The sequence below is a fragment of the Cucumis melo genome, chromosome 6, assembly GCF_025177605.1.
Source record: "Cucumis melo cultivar AY chromosome 6, USDA_Cmelo_AY_1.0, whole genome shotgun sequence".
Taxonomy (NCBI): domain Eukaryota; kingdom Viridiplantae; phylum Streptophyta; class Magnoliopsida; order Cucurbitales; family Cucurbitaceae; genus Cucumis; species Cucumis melo.
The window spans coordinates 9,321,330-9,336,212 of record NC_066862.1 but is presented as its reverse complement, the minus strand read 5'-3'; positions in this window follow the sequence as shown (position 1 = coordinate 9,336,212).

Below are 14,883 nucleotides of genomic sequence, written 5' to 3'. Positions count from 1 at the left end.
CTAGATAAATAAATTGAGGTTCAAAAATTAGTTATTATAATATACTTCTATCAAATTTGAATAAAAATTTCATCTAGGTTTTCGAATGATACAATGTTTTGACGATGATTTTTCTTTCAAAAAATAGTTATTTTCAAATATATTAAAATGAACCAAAACATCACAACTCATTAATTACATGTCATCTTCATTATCCTTCCTAGATTCAAAGGTGGAGCTCACTCCATAGAGAGAAAGAAAATAGAGAAAGATGAGCGAAGGCTTTGATACCATTACGGGTTGAGGGACATGCCCTTATAATAGAAAGATGTATCTCTCATCGAGATATCATTTTTCCATACAGGTTACAACACGTGTCAACATAATTTACAAAAGTAGAAAGACAAAAGAGCGACTGATAGGACAGGACCCCTATCCGTCATCTTATCTCTTTAAAGTCTTTCTTTTTAAAAAACAAAAGATAATGATAAGATTTGGGTGGGACAAGACCCTCACTTATCCTTATCTCTTCGTAATCTGAAAAGATACTATACAAAAGCTAAAATACAAACCAATAAAGAAAAATTACAAACGAAAAAAAAAATACAATTATACAAAAATAAAAAAAAAGCTGAAATGATATGTCTACCAATGTCTTCAAGCCTCTTTTAGTAATTTCTTCTTTGAAGAAGGTGACGTCACCCGACTTTGTCTGAATGGTCGGGATTGGTCTCAACATGCGACGACGGTAGATTCTCCAAGATAGAATACATCCAGGAACTTACTCTTGACTTCCCCGCCCTCAACTGCCCAAGCATCCTAGTCTCATTGAATCTGCTGGTTGCGGTAAGAAATCCTAATCGGAAACAATCCTTGCTAACAGCACTGACCTACGGTTGGCCACACCGCTTCAGTCACCTGTCATCTCCATCACCCCCCTTCAATCGAAGATCACCCAAATCGACGATTACACTTGCAGACTGGAAATAGAAAATTTTACTAAAAGTTTACAAAGACTAAATTTATTTATGTACTTATTTTTTATTAATTTTACAAAAGTAAAAAACTATTTTTCATCTCGGTTGGTAATCCAAATAAGGGTCGGAAATATCAAAGTTGTAATATGGATCATTATCGAAATCTATATCATTGACAGATGAATTTGAGAGATTTGCAATATCTTCAAGTTCATCTTGTTTGTCGTCAGAAGTATTGTTGACAACTGTTTCCATGATTACCTGGAGGTCTACTTTAGACTTTGCTTCGGCAATAGAGGTCATGATTGAGTGTTGGTTTTGAACCATTTCACTATTTGTTCTTCATTCATATGGGATAGTCATACTTATCCCACCATTTGACACGCAAAATCTTTTCTAAGATTTTGAACTTTGCTCTGGATGAAAGCTAGTGACTCCAGCAAAAAATCTAGGGCACTTGAAAATAAAGAGAGAACTTATACTTCGGCGAAAGTACAGACGAATAGATGCTTGTTGAGAAGTGGTGGTAGGCTCATTGGACCTCAACGGGGAAGATCTCCGGGGTTAGGCCGAAATAGCTCCACCATTTTTTAAACAAATTTGGAAAATTAGTTTTATAAGATTTCTTACAAAACGTAATAGACCAGGAGCGGTTGTGGGACTTATGCCAAAGCACTTTGTACCAAGCTTCCATGTATTCTCGTTACGTGTATGATTGAGGATTATACGCTTTGCAAAATTTTCTGGGAACAAATATCCCTTGAGGCCAATGGGATGGTGTTAGAACTCTAAAATTTTTTAGCTTGGAATAGGCAATTTTCTCTAGATTATTCCAATCTAGAATATGAGTGATTTTGGCAGAGACGGTGTCGACCAAAATGAACTCGTAAAATTGTCTTGTTTTCTTGATATCTTTCGGAAAGAAATTTAACTCACAGCAGTATACCTAGGAACAAATTTCTGGAACAGAAGATTCGTCGAATTCTGGCTTGATGACTACATCTTCTAAAATTGTTTTTGTTTGATATTATGTAATTAGTGGTCTTGACATAAACATCGCTGGTTTAACCATCTTGGCATAAGATTGAGGCTTAGAGACTGGCCTATTTGATGTTGTGGCACTTGTTGGATGCAACAAGGCTGTTGAGGGATCTGGTGTTGATCCAATTGTTAGATTCCTTTATGAGGAACCTTGACGACACTGAGATACCATTTGAAAGCTTAGATCCATGGCGTAATTGTCTGCACACATTGGAGTTAGTGCAGATGCTTGAGATATAGGGTGTTTTCCCTTGAAAGAGCTTGCTCTAGAGGAGCTAACTGGTTGAGAAGAAGCCGTATTAGGTTGATTGGGGGGAAGAGGAGGCGGAGGCCTCCTCGACGGCCGAGGACGGCTGAAGGTTGAGAGAATTTTGAGGAGCACTTGGGATTTTTGAGAGCTTATGCTTTGAGAGGTGCTCTCTTGAGAGATAATTAACAAGGCAGTTGTTGGTGCCTTTTACAGGCTCAATTATGAAATCAAAGCAAGATAATATTGCTTGCCACTTTTCAAAGATTGTTTTGAAACAAGATTTTTTACATCTTTCTCAAAGATGAATTTACTTGCTTTTGAATTTATTATGACAAGAAAATCTTCGTTGATAAGATCTCCCTGGAATTTTTGAACGGAGAGTAATATTGCTAGAATTTTCTTTTTTATGGTGGAATAGTTTTTTTAGGCACTATTCCATACACCAGAATGGAAACAGACTAATGATTCTTTTTCGTTAATTTCCTATTTGAGAATGCCGCCGCAACCTCTCTCAGATGCATCAGTTTCGATGATCATTTTGGCTTTTTCATTCATAAGCGATAGGACTACTCGAGAATGCTCAGTCGTCCACGGTTTGGATTCTTCTTTAGTTTGTCATAAAGTAGCAGACAAATTATCCGGAGGTCTTTAATAAAGTCTCCAATATAATTGACACACCCAAGAAATCTCTGTAGTTGGGTCTAATCTTGGATTTCATCAGGAAACTTATCTACAAAGTCTAATGATCTTTGGATAGGTTTAATGATTCCTTACCTTTGTTTGAAAAAGCCTAATGATCAATATCAAATCCAAGAATAACCTTACCTTTGTTTGAAACAACTTAACCTTAGGTAGAGATACCACAAGGCCATTTGTTCTAATGATATTGATGAACATATTTAAATGTTTAAAATGTTGATCAATAGTTTTAGAAAATATCAAAACATCATCAATGTAAACTATTCTGAAGTCCTAATGCTTATTGAAAATGTCATTCGTGATCATTTGAAACTTTGATGGAGCATTCTTAAGACCGAATGGCATAACATTCCATTCGTATCGACCAAAAGGAACATTGAAAGCGGTTTTATATCTATCTTTTACGTTAATTTGAATTTGCCAAAATCTAGATTTCATGTCAAATTTTGAGAAGATCTTTGCATCAGCAATACGCTTAAGCAAGTCTTGGCGATTAGGAATTGGGTACCTAATCTGTTTGAGTACTTTATTTAGTGGTTTGTAGTTAATAACCAGGCAAGGAACACCTTGTTCTTTCTGTACCTAATTGTTAACGTAAAAGGTCGCACAAGACCATGAGCTTTTTGATGGGCTTATTAATCCTTTCTTTTAGAGATTAGATATCTCCATGAAGCAAGTATCAACTAGGTCTTTGCTCATTTGAATGGACCTAGCCTTTCTAAGAATTTTGGTCTCATCAAAATTATCTACGTAGGGAAGGTCCACAATATGTCTTTTTTAGCCCAAAAGACATTAGGTAAATTGGATAAAAGGTTTATTGATTTCTTCATTGATTTTTTGTCCTTTTATATCATCGTGAAGAAATTCAATTTGCTTCTCTTTCTTTGAGATGAGATCAAGATTTTGTACAATTGCATTTTCGATTGAAGAAAGATACATTTGAATGACTGGTTTACAGAATTCAAATATAATCTCCTTTCCAAATTTCTGAGAAGTTAAACCTTTATCAGAAACTTTAAATGGATAAATTTGGGTAAGAAATGGAGTACCCAAAATTACTTCCTCGATAAGGCCTTTAATGGGGAAAAATGAATTCACTAGGCACACTTCATCTTTACAAACATGTACCTTGGATAGCTTGTAGTTGATTTTCAAACACTAGTAAAAATTTGAGTTTTAACGACACTATAAATCAAAACATTGTGTCGTTAAAAATAAAAAAGGGGTAGGGTAGAAGTAAAATGTGTCGTTGAAAATAGAAGTGACACATTATTCCTTGACACAATTCTATTGCCATAATTTAATTTTTCTTGACACATTTAAAGTGTCGTTAATTAACGACAAATTCTTTGTGTCATTAAATAAATTTTGAAATAAAAAAATAAAAAATTCAAAAATTTTCAATTCCCTCTTCGCGCGACATTCAACAAGAGTTTTACCATTTGCTCAATCTTTTATTTCTCTCCCTACTAAAAAACGGAAACCAATGTAACCCATCTCCAAATCTAAGAGACTGTCGTCAAACCCACTAATCTCACAACGTCGAACAAGCAAACATTATCTATGGGACTGTCGTCGAACCCACCAATCTAAGAGACTACCGTCGAAGAATCTTGACTGCTTCGATTTCTCTTCTCCCCCAGCTACTAGAAAAATGAGTTTTAATGACACTACTAATCAAGGTATTGTGTCGCTGAAAATAAAAAAGATGGGGTGAGGTACAATTGTGACACTACTAATCAAGGTATTGTGTCGTTGAAAATAAAAAAGATGGGGTGAGGTACAATTGTGTAGTTGAAAATTATTTGTTGACACAATTTTATTTTTCTTGACACATTTAGAGCGTCGTTAATTATCAACAAAACATTGACATTCAAGGTCGTGAGTTCGAATCCCAGCCGAGCATATTCCTTTATTCTCCATTTTCGAAAGACTTCACGCGCTCAACTTCTCCACTCTTAAGCCAATCTATGCATGCCACATGTCGTCTTCTCCTCAGGCGGGCGCCTTTGATGTTCTGTGTTCGAATCTCATAGCCTGCAAATATTTTTTCTCACATATTTTCAATGGCAATCTTGTAAATATATATATCAACTTTCCAAAAATTCTCTTCTTTCCGTCAAATTGAGCGCGCGTCTGGCCCTAAAGTTATGAGTTCAAAACCCATGAAGCGGTTATTTTCATTTCTTTTCTATATATAACTCATTTTTCTGTAAATCTTAATCAATTTTCAGTTATATTTGATCCATTCACAAATCCAACTCCAATTTTCACCCAAATTCTCTTTAAATATCATTTTTTCAGAACTCTCCCATCTCATTCTGTCATTTTTTCTCTAAAAAATATTCCATTAATCTTTTATTCCAATAGAGGGGTAATCTTCTAAGAGGTAATCGAGGATCATGGGTATTCAATTTATTTGAGAGTTTCTTCCATTTTTCTTCTAATTTAGCATGTTGATTCTTTAATTTTTGTTCATGAACGAATTCAATTCCATGTGATCTCTATGAAACAATCTTTTAATTTGCTCTTGATTGTTTAATTAGTATGCAAGATTCATTTTTTTTAGAAAATTAAAGTGCAAAATTCAATTGATTATCTTTGTCTACAAGAAACATTTTTTGATCCAATAGAGGGGTAATCTTCTAAGAAGTTGTAGTTACAACATTTTGTCCTTTATTTATTATTTTATTTTATTTATTTACTTTATTTTACTTCATTTTTATTTCATTTTGAAAGTTGGATTTGAATTTGAATTTAATTAACTTTTTCTTTTTAAAAACAAAAAAAAAAAATGAATATTAGTCTCTTCCCTATTTTTCCTCGACTCACCCAATTTTCTCTCCCACTCCCACCTTCTTCACTCTCCTCCCTATTTTCCCTCAACTAACCCAATTTTCTCTCTCACTCTCCTCCCTATAATTTAGGTCAATTGAATTTATGATTGCTTCAAATTTAGTAGATTTAGGCCAATTGATTCAAATTTGTTAAATTTAGGCCATTTTATTCTATATTCTTTAAATTTCTTATGTTTAAGCCAATTGATTTAATTTGGCTATTGTTAAATTTTTGGTTTACTGTTTATTAATTGATTAGACTCAAACATGTCTTATTTCTCAACTTGTATATTATATTAGATATATTATTTTATATTATATTCGATATATTATTTTATATTATATCCGATATATTATTTTATATTATATCCGATATATTATTTTATATTATTTCCGATATATTATTTCCAACATATTATTTTATATTATTTCCAAGATATTATTTTATATTATTTCCAATATATTATTTTATATTATTTCCAATATATTTATTCTCAATCTGTATATTATATTGTTTCTCAACCTGTATTATTTGTCAACTATATTATTTGTTGTATTATTTGCCAACCTGTATTATTTCCTAACCTATATTTGTCATATTTCACATTGTTTTGCTATTATTTATTTATTTATTTATTTTTCAATTTCTATAATTGCAAAATGTATGAAAATTTTATTTATTTTTTGCCATATGGATATAAAAATTTGAGACGGAAATGAATAATGTTCATTTATGGATTTTATGGTTCTTGGCTTGCAACTAGTATATTACATTTTTCAATTAGTAAAAAATTTCATTTTTTCTCACTTAGATGACTTTTTTTGCTTTTTCGAACTTTTGCCAATCTATGAAGTATCATGCTATGTAAGTTTCATTATCATCTAATTTTAACATTTACGAATAGTGATAGACTAAATTAAAAACTATAAGAGGATATGATACTAAATTAGGACTTCTCAATTTAAGCCATTAAAGATTTGCTTATGTGTTGAATGTTAATGATGATGATTTCTTGTTTTATGGTTCCCAGGAAAAAAACAAGGATTATTTAGATCAATATATTGTCTACTCGATTTTTTGGGTTGAATTTGATAGAAGAGGAACTACAAGAGATCTTTGATAGAAACACTTCCCAATCTTCATGGTAAAAAAGTTTCGAAACTTACTTATTCTGCAACTGGATTTTATATATTATTTGGATTTTTGGACTATGTAAAATTTTAAAGTGTTTGTTATTTGTTACATTGTTTGTTGTTTTCTCATAACATTGGTTGCAACTTTTATTCTTGGAATAACTTTGAAAATGATGTTAACTTAATTTATCATGAACTCTGTTAGGAATCAAATAATGAGTTAATATATTGCATATGAAACAATAATTGTATAACTTACATAGTTTGCTATTCATTATTAGGGCTTCCGAACTTGCAAAAAAGAAGAAACCTCTATGGAGGGTAATCAAGATATAGGGGTGGAGATTTAGTAAAAGAAAGAGATAAGCGTGCTTTATGTTTTGTAACATAACTTAACTATTTTATTTTAGGAATCATGTTAACGGGTATTTAGGAATGTTGCTTTGACTATCTTGCAGTGGTAGCCATTGAAAATCTATTTTGTGCGATTCGCTTAGACATCTGTTTTAGGAATCATGTAGACACGTATTTAGGAACTTCATACTTTGTTGTGTTAACTATTTTGCAGTTATGTTAGTCATTGAAAAGCTATTTTTCCAATCCGCTTAGACATATGTTATAGGAATCATGTTGTTTTGTATTTACTTTGAAGGAGTGGGGCTAAGGGTAAGTTTATGCTAAGTTTCAATTTGATGCAAACTAAAACATTGCTTGGTCTGTAAAGATTGAATCGAACTTACATTTGCAATATTTATATACTATGCTTATGCCTGTGCTTATGTAGTTAGTGTTTTTTTTTAAACTTTTGCATTCCTTATGTGTCTTTTATTAAAAACCTTGGTTGTATGAACTTTGGACGCTTATTTTGAAAAGTTTATTGGTTTGCTTATTAAGAAGGTGATTTTTGTTTGGCATATACTTAATGTTTATGCGTATGTTTATGCTTATGCATTTTCCGTAATGAATGTTGGCTAAGGTTCATTTTCTTCAAATTTGCAGGTAGTTGAAGAATAGATGGACCATAGTATCGATCAAGTTCTCATTTATGCGTCAGTTTGATTAGATTAGGTCACACATACATGTAATATTATAGTAAATTTATCTTGTGGATTATTGTAAAATCATTACCAATAATGTAAGTTATATTTTTTATTATCAATATAAATATCTTTCCAAACATATGTGGGTATTGCTGAAATTTAGTATTTAATTTTTTTGAAAGAAGAAATATATGACAGAAAAATATGTGTTGCGAAAATGAAGAATAACGACACCAAACATTTGTCGACATATAAGCCTTTATTAAACAGAAACAGTGTCGTTAAAGCACATTTCTTGACAACAATTTTGTGTAATGAAATATTTACAACGACAATATATTAGTGTCAAGTTATATTGAAATGTGACACATTTAAAGCATCATTATAAGAGTATTAATGACAATATATTGGTGTCGAGTGATAGATAACAGTGACACATTTAAATTGTTAATGTAATAATATTAATGACAATATATTTGTGTCGAGTGACAGATTACGGTGACACATTTAAAGTGTCAATGTAAGGGTATTAATGACAATATATTTATGTCAAGGTATAGATAACGGTGACATATTTAAAGCGTCAATATAAGGTTATTAATGACAATAAATTCGTGTCGAGTAATAGATAACGGTGACATATTTAAAACGTCAATCTAAGAGTATTAATGACAATATATTAGTGTCAAGGTATAGATAACGGTGACACATGATTTGTGTCAATATAAGGGTATTGATGACAATATATTGGTGTCGAGTTATAGATAACGATGACATATTTATTGTGTCAAGGTAAAGGTATTAATGACACAATTTTGGTGTCATCTAAGCATATTTAATGACACGTTTTTCAAAGTGTCGTTAAATAGCCTTTCTTGACAGTGGCTTTAATGACGCGAAAATTGTGTCGTTGAAAGTCTTTATGACGTAAAACTTGCGTCGTTAAAACCCATATTTGTAGTAGTGAAAGAATTATTACTAGCTCCTTTGAGGCTTTCTCTGGTTATCTCAAAGTATTTAGATGAAATAATTCCTTCTTAAATCACATTTTGATCAGCACCTGAATCGATTAGGGCTGTTTCTTCAAACTTAAAATCTTTAATCTTTAATGTAACCTTAGTTAGCCACTTCTGATTAAAGATTTTATTGATAACGTTGATCTCATTACTTGAAGTTTCAATGCTTTCTTTTGAAATTATCTGTTCTTGAATTGCAACAACTTCATTTTCAAGATAAGATATCTATTGCCTATTTTCGTTGATTTTCTTTTTAAGGACCTTGATTTCATGCTGGACGTCTGTGACTTTGACTAGTGTAGCATGTTCTTTTGACAACTGATTCATCACTGCTACACAAGAAGGAATTCACTCCTTCTCTATAGATAGAGTAAGTAGAGAAATTGTTCTCTTAAGGGTTGATTTCAGGGCTTGAACAATGTGGCGCCACACCCTCTGTTGGCCTGAGAGGAGTTCAGTTATAGTAGGGCTATAATTATTGTTCATTAGAGGAATCAGTGGTACTTAAGGAGTTAGATGTAATTACAAGGGCAAATGGTAATTTTTGGCCTAGCTGTACTTACGAGCAATTTGTGACGGGTCATTGCACTGTAGATTGATTATATCTAGTGGACACAAAAATATATCTACAGTAAGAAGAGTGCAACTATTAGTCTTTAGCGGAATGACTAATAGTTAATGAATATAGATTAATTTAATTAAAGAGTTTAATTAATTAATCTCATTTCATTGGAGTTTCAATCTATAGGTCCATAAGGTCCCATTGTTAGCTCAATAAGGATAAATGAGAATCAATTTTATTTTGGTTTAATTTGAATTGTTCAAATTGATTAAAGGGAATAAATTGTATATGATACAATTAATATAATGTATTTGATACATTATAATGTAAAGTTTTTATGAGAGAAGTTAATATTTGAATATGATTCAAATAATAATAATAATATGAATAAGATTCATAAATAAACTATAGGTTAAAATTAATATGGATTCAATTCATATTAGAACTATAGATTATATGAGAGATCTAAACCATTGGTTATATTATATATGATATAATATAAAGTTTATATTATATGAGATATAATATATATTAATTAAATTTATATTGATTTTATTTAATTTAATTAATATATTTTTTAAAATAAATAGAATGATGGAGTTATTCTACTTGGGAAAGAGGGAGAAAGTTATTTCATAACTTCCCCCTCCATATCATTGTTAAGATTTGTTTTAAAAAGATTTTTTTTTTGTTTTGAAGCACTATCTTATCGATCTCTCTGTATTCCAAAGGAAACAGAATTCTCTCAAAATTTCTTCCCTCACCAAAATTACAGAAGCCCACAACTCTTTGTGATTCTTTACTTGGAGAATAACAAGGAAGATTTTGTGGTGTCTTGAAAGCTTGGAAGAAGAATTCTTTAAGGTTCTACAAAGGTTAATTTATTTTCACATTTTCCTCTATGAGAAGCATGCTTAAGTTTTTTTTATTGTTTTTCTTTGAATTTATTGGTTTTACAAATTGAATTTCACTTGCACGACGTTCATACGCTTCCGCTTTGGGAATTCCATTCCTTCACCAAGTGCTCCTGAAAATGCTCCCAACCTCTGACCGTCCTTGACCGCTAGAAGGCCTTCGCCTCCTCTTCCCCTCAATTAGCCTAATAAACTTCTCCTCAACCAGCTAACTCCTCTAGAGCAAGCTCTTCCAAGGGAAAACACCCTATATCTCAAGCATCTGCATTAACTCCAATGTGTGCAGACAATTATGTCATGGATCTAAGCTTTCAAACTGTATCTCGACATCGTCAAGGTTCCTTACAAAGGAATCTAACAATTGGATCAACATCAGATCCTTCAACAACCTTGTTGCGTCCAACGAGAGTCGCAACATCAAATAGGCTAGTCTCTAAGCCTCAATCTTACGCCTAGACGGTTAAACCAACGGTGTTTGTGCCATGACCATCAGTCATGGGATATCAAACAAAAACAATTCTGGAAGATATAGTCATCGAGCCAGAATTCGAAGGACATTTCGTTCTAGAAATTTGTACCCATGTATACCCTCATGGGTTGAATTTCTTTTCAGAAGATATCAATAAAATAAGACAATTTTACGAGTTCATTTTGGTCGACATCGTCTCTGCTGAAATCACTCATATTCCAAATCAGAATAATCTAGAGAAAATTGTCTATTTTAAGGTAAAAAATTTTAGGGTTCTAACACCATCCCATTGGCCTCAAGGGATATTTGTTCCCAGAAAATTTTGAAGGCGTATAATCCTCAATTGTACACGTATCGAGACTACATGGAAGTTTGGTACAAAGTACTTTGGCATAAGTCCCACAACCACTCTTAGTTTATTACGTTTTGTAAGAAATCTTACATAACTAATTTTCCAAATTGGTTTAAAAAATGGTGGAGCTTTTTCGGCCTAACCCGTAGATCTTCCCCGTTGAGGTCCAACGAGCCTACCACTACTTCTCAACAAGCATCTATTTGTCTGCACTTTCGTCGATGTATAGGTTCTCTCTTTATTTTCAAGTGCCTTGAATTTTTTGCTGGAATTACCAACTTTCGTCCAAAGCAAAGTTCAAAATCTTAGGAAAGATTTTGCATGTCAAATGGTGGGATAAGTTTGACTATTCCCATATGAACGAAGAACAAATAGCAAAATGGTTCAAAACCAACGCTCATCTCTCTCTTGAGAAGAAGATCTATCCTTCTTGCAAAGAACTCAATCATGACCTCCATTGTCGGAGCAAAGTCTAAAGCAGACCTCCAGACGGTCATGGAAACAGTCATTAACAATACTTCTGACGACAAACAAGATGAATATGAAGATATCACAAATATATTAGATTCATCTGTCAATGATATAGATTTTGATAATGATCCATATTACAACTTTGATATTTCCGATCCCTATTTGGATTCCCAACTGAGATGAAAAATAAATTTTTACTTTTGTAGAATTAATTAAAAAAAGTACATAAATAAATTAAGTCCTTGTAAGCTTTTTATAAATTTTCTATTTCCAGTCTGCAAGTGTAATCGTCGATTTGGGCGATCTCCATTGAAGGGGAGATGATGGAGATGACAGGTGACTGAATCGGCGTGACCAACCGCAGACCAGCGCAGTTAACGAGAATTGTTTTCGGTTAGGAATTCTTACCGCGACGAGCAGATTCAACGAGACTAGGATGCTTGGGCAGTTGATGGCGGGGAAGTCGAGAGTAGGTCCCTGGATGATTCTATCTTGGAGAATCTATAGTCGTCGCACGGTGAGACCAATCTCGGCCATTCAGATAAAGTCGGGTGACGTCACCTTCTTTAAAGAAGAAATTAACAAAAGAGGCTTGAAGACATCGACGGACATATCATTTCAGCTTTTTTTTATTTTTGTATAATTGTATTTTGTCCGTTTGTAATTTTGCTTTGTTGGTTTGTATTTTAGTTTTTATATAGTATCTTTTCAGATTATGAAGAGATAAAGATAAGTGAGATCCATTCCTACCCAAATCTTACCGTATTTTTTTTTAAAAAAAGAATGATTCTAATAAGATATAAGATGCAAGACAAAGGGCACTTTTCTCATACCCTTAATGGTACTTGACTTTAAATTATCTATTCTGATATTTCATTTATTCTGCAACATAAATTTGCATTCATAAATATAGTGGATTCTAGGTTAATACATGACTGACACACAATAAATCTAAGTTTTTATACTTTCGCGTAGTATCAAAGGTTGGAAACTTCTTTATTTTGAGCCTCACGTGTGTATTTAAAAACGTGTGGTTTTATTGTTTTGTTATCTCAATGAGTAAAGATCATTCCAAACACGTAAATTACAGTGTTTATTACTAAACGAAGAAAACATATAAGTATTCTTACCTTATTAATTATGATTTAGTGAGGATTCGAATTAGAATTAAATTACAGCAAACTTAGCTTTATTATCTACTGAATTTATAGTCTCGATGGCATATAGATTAGAGTAATTGTAACTCTCACCATTTTAAGGAATCTTAAATAAGAATATATCAAAATATATAACAAATTGTAACTATAGCACTTTTTAGTCAATAGCATCATTTGTTTTATGTTTATTCCATGTCGATTGTGCTTATGGGTTCTTCACCATCAGTGTTTTATATGTTATGTGGGTTTTGTTCCACTTTTCTCAATTTCTTCACAAATATGGTATAAGTTGATTTCATTTATGATTTTGTTGCAATATATTTTGAGTTCAAATCATTTATAATCCATTAATTTGATGGTCTTTTTTGCTACTGTGATTTTGCTTTTGAGGCTTCTTTAGTTGATATTCATTAAGTTTTTAGGTTTCATTTCATGGCTTTCAATTTTTTCCTCGGTTGATGGACTATTCAATGTTAGTCTATTAGTGATAGACTCGATCACTTCAATTCATATCTTGAGTCCTATCACTATTACACTCATATAACTCCATTGATAGGAGTCTATCGTCAATAGACCAATATTGGTCTATCAATGATAGACTCAAATTTTAGCATATCAATAATATTAGTCTATCACTAATAGACTCGATCACTTCGACTCCTATCTCAAGTCTATCACTAATACATTCACATCACTCCATTGATAAGAGTATTACTAATAGACTAAGTTTATTAGTGATATTTGTCTAGCTATCACATGTAGACTCATATTTTAGTATATCAATAATATTAGCATATCATTGATAGACCCATATTTTAGTCTATCACTTATAGGCTTTGTCTTATATTTAAGTTTATACATAATTATAAGATATTAGTCTATCAATATTATGACCGTAACATTAGAAAAGATTTGCATTTTTCTTTGTAGTTATTTTTTGTCAGGTACCTTTTATTTCAAGTTGTATTGGTTCACTTTCGTCTAGTTGGGAACCATGTCAATTGGAGGTAGAGATTGAGGTTGAAAACAAATAAAATATTATCAGATAGCGAGGAGAAAAATCTCACAAAATGTTGTCATTATTGTCACTCTGGTTATGTGTAAATTTCCACTATTTTTAAATTCTTGTAGTTTTGATTTTGGGAAACTTTTGTAAATATAACAAAATACCAAATTATTTACATTCCATATAACAAAGCCATAAAGTTAACCATTTTTTAAATATTTCAGGTTTGCCCTTCCATCTTTTCTTCCTAGCGATTCTGTCTTTCTACTCCTATTTCTTTTATTGTCTTCCTCTTAGGATTTTGTCTTTCTTCTTTCCTTTTTTTTTTCCTACAATTTCTTTCCATCATTTTTCTTATTGTTTAATTCCTTATTTACGTTGTTTAATCATTCCATCGTTTTTCTTCTTTTCCTTTTTTTTTTCTCGCTTTTCCATCGTCTTTTTACTTTTTCTCTTCTTTTTTTCGCTGGGATTTCTTTCCATCGTCTTTTTTTTTTTACATCGTGTACAAAAAATAGCAAAATCTAAAAGATCGTGTATAAAGAATCTTGAAAAAAAAATCATTTAGATTGGATTAGCCAAATATAAACTATCGTGTAAAAAAGTAAACAATCGTGTAAAAAAATAAAAAATCGTGTATAAAGAATCTTGGAAAAAATCATTTATATTGGGGTAACCATAAACTATCGTGTAAAAAAGTAAACAATAGTGTAAAAAAAAAAAAATCGGATATAAAGAATCTTGAAAAGAAATCGTTTAGATTGAAGTAGCCAAATGTAACTAATCGTGTAAAAAAGTAAACGATCGTATAAAAAAGTAAACGATCGTATAAAAAAAAAGGATTTGTGTTATAATGTTAGAATTATCATAACAATAACCCTTCCATAAATCAATCTTCCCCAAAATAACCCAGAAGGATTATAAACCCAAGCTATCCATACTATACTATTTCCCATATCCAAAATATAACCAATATTAG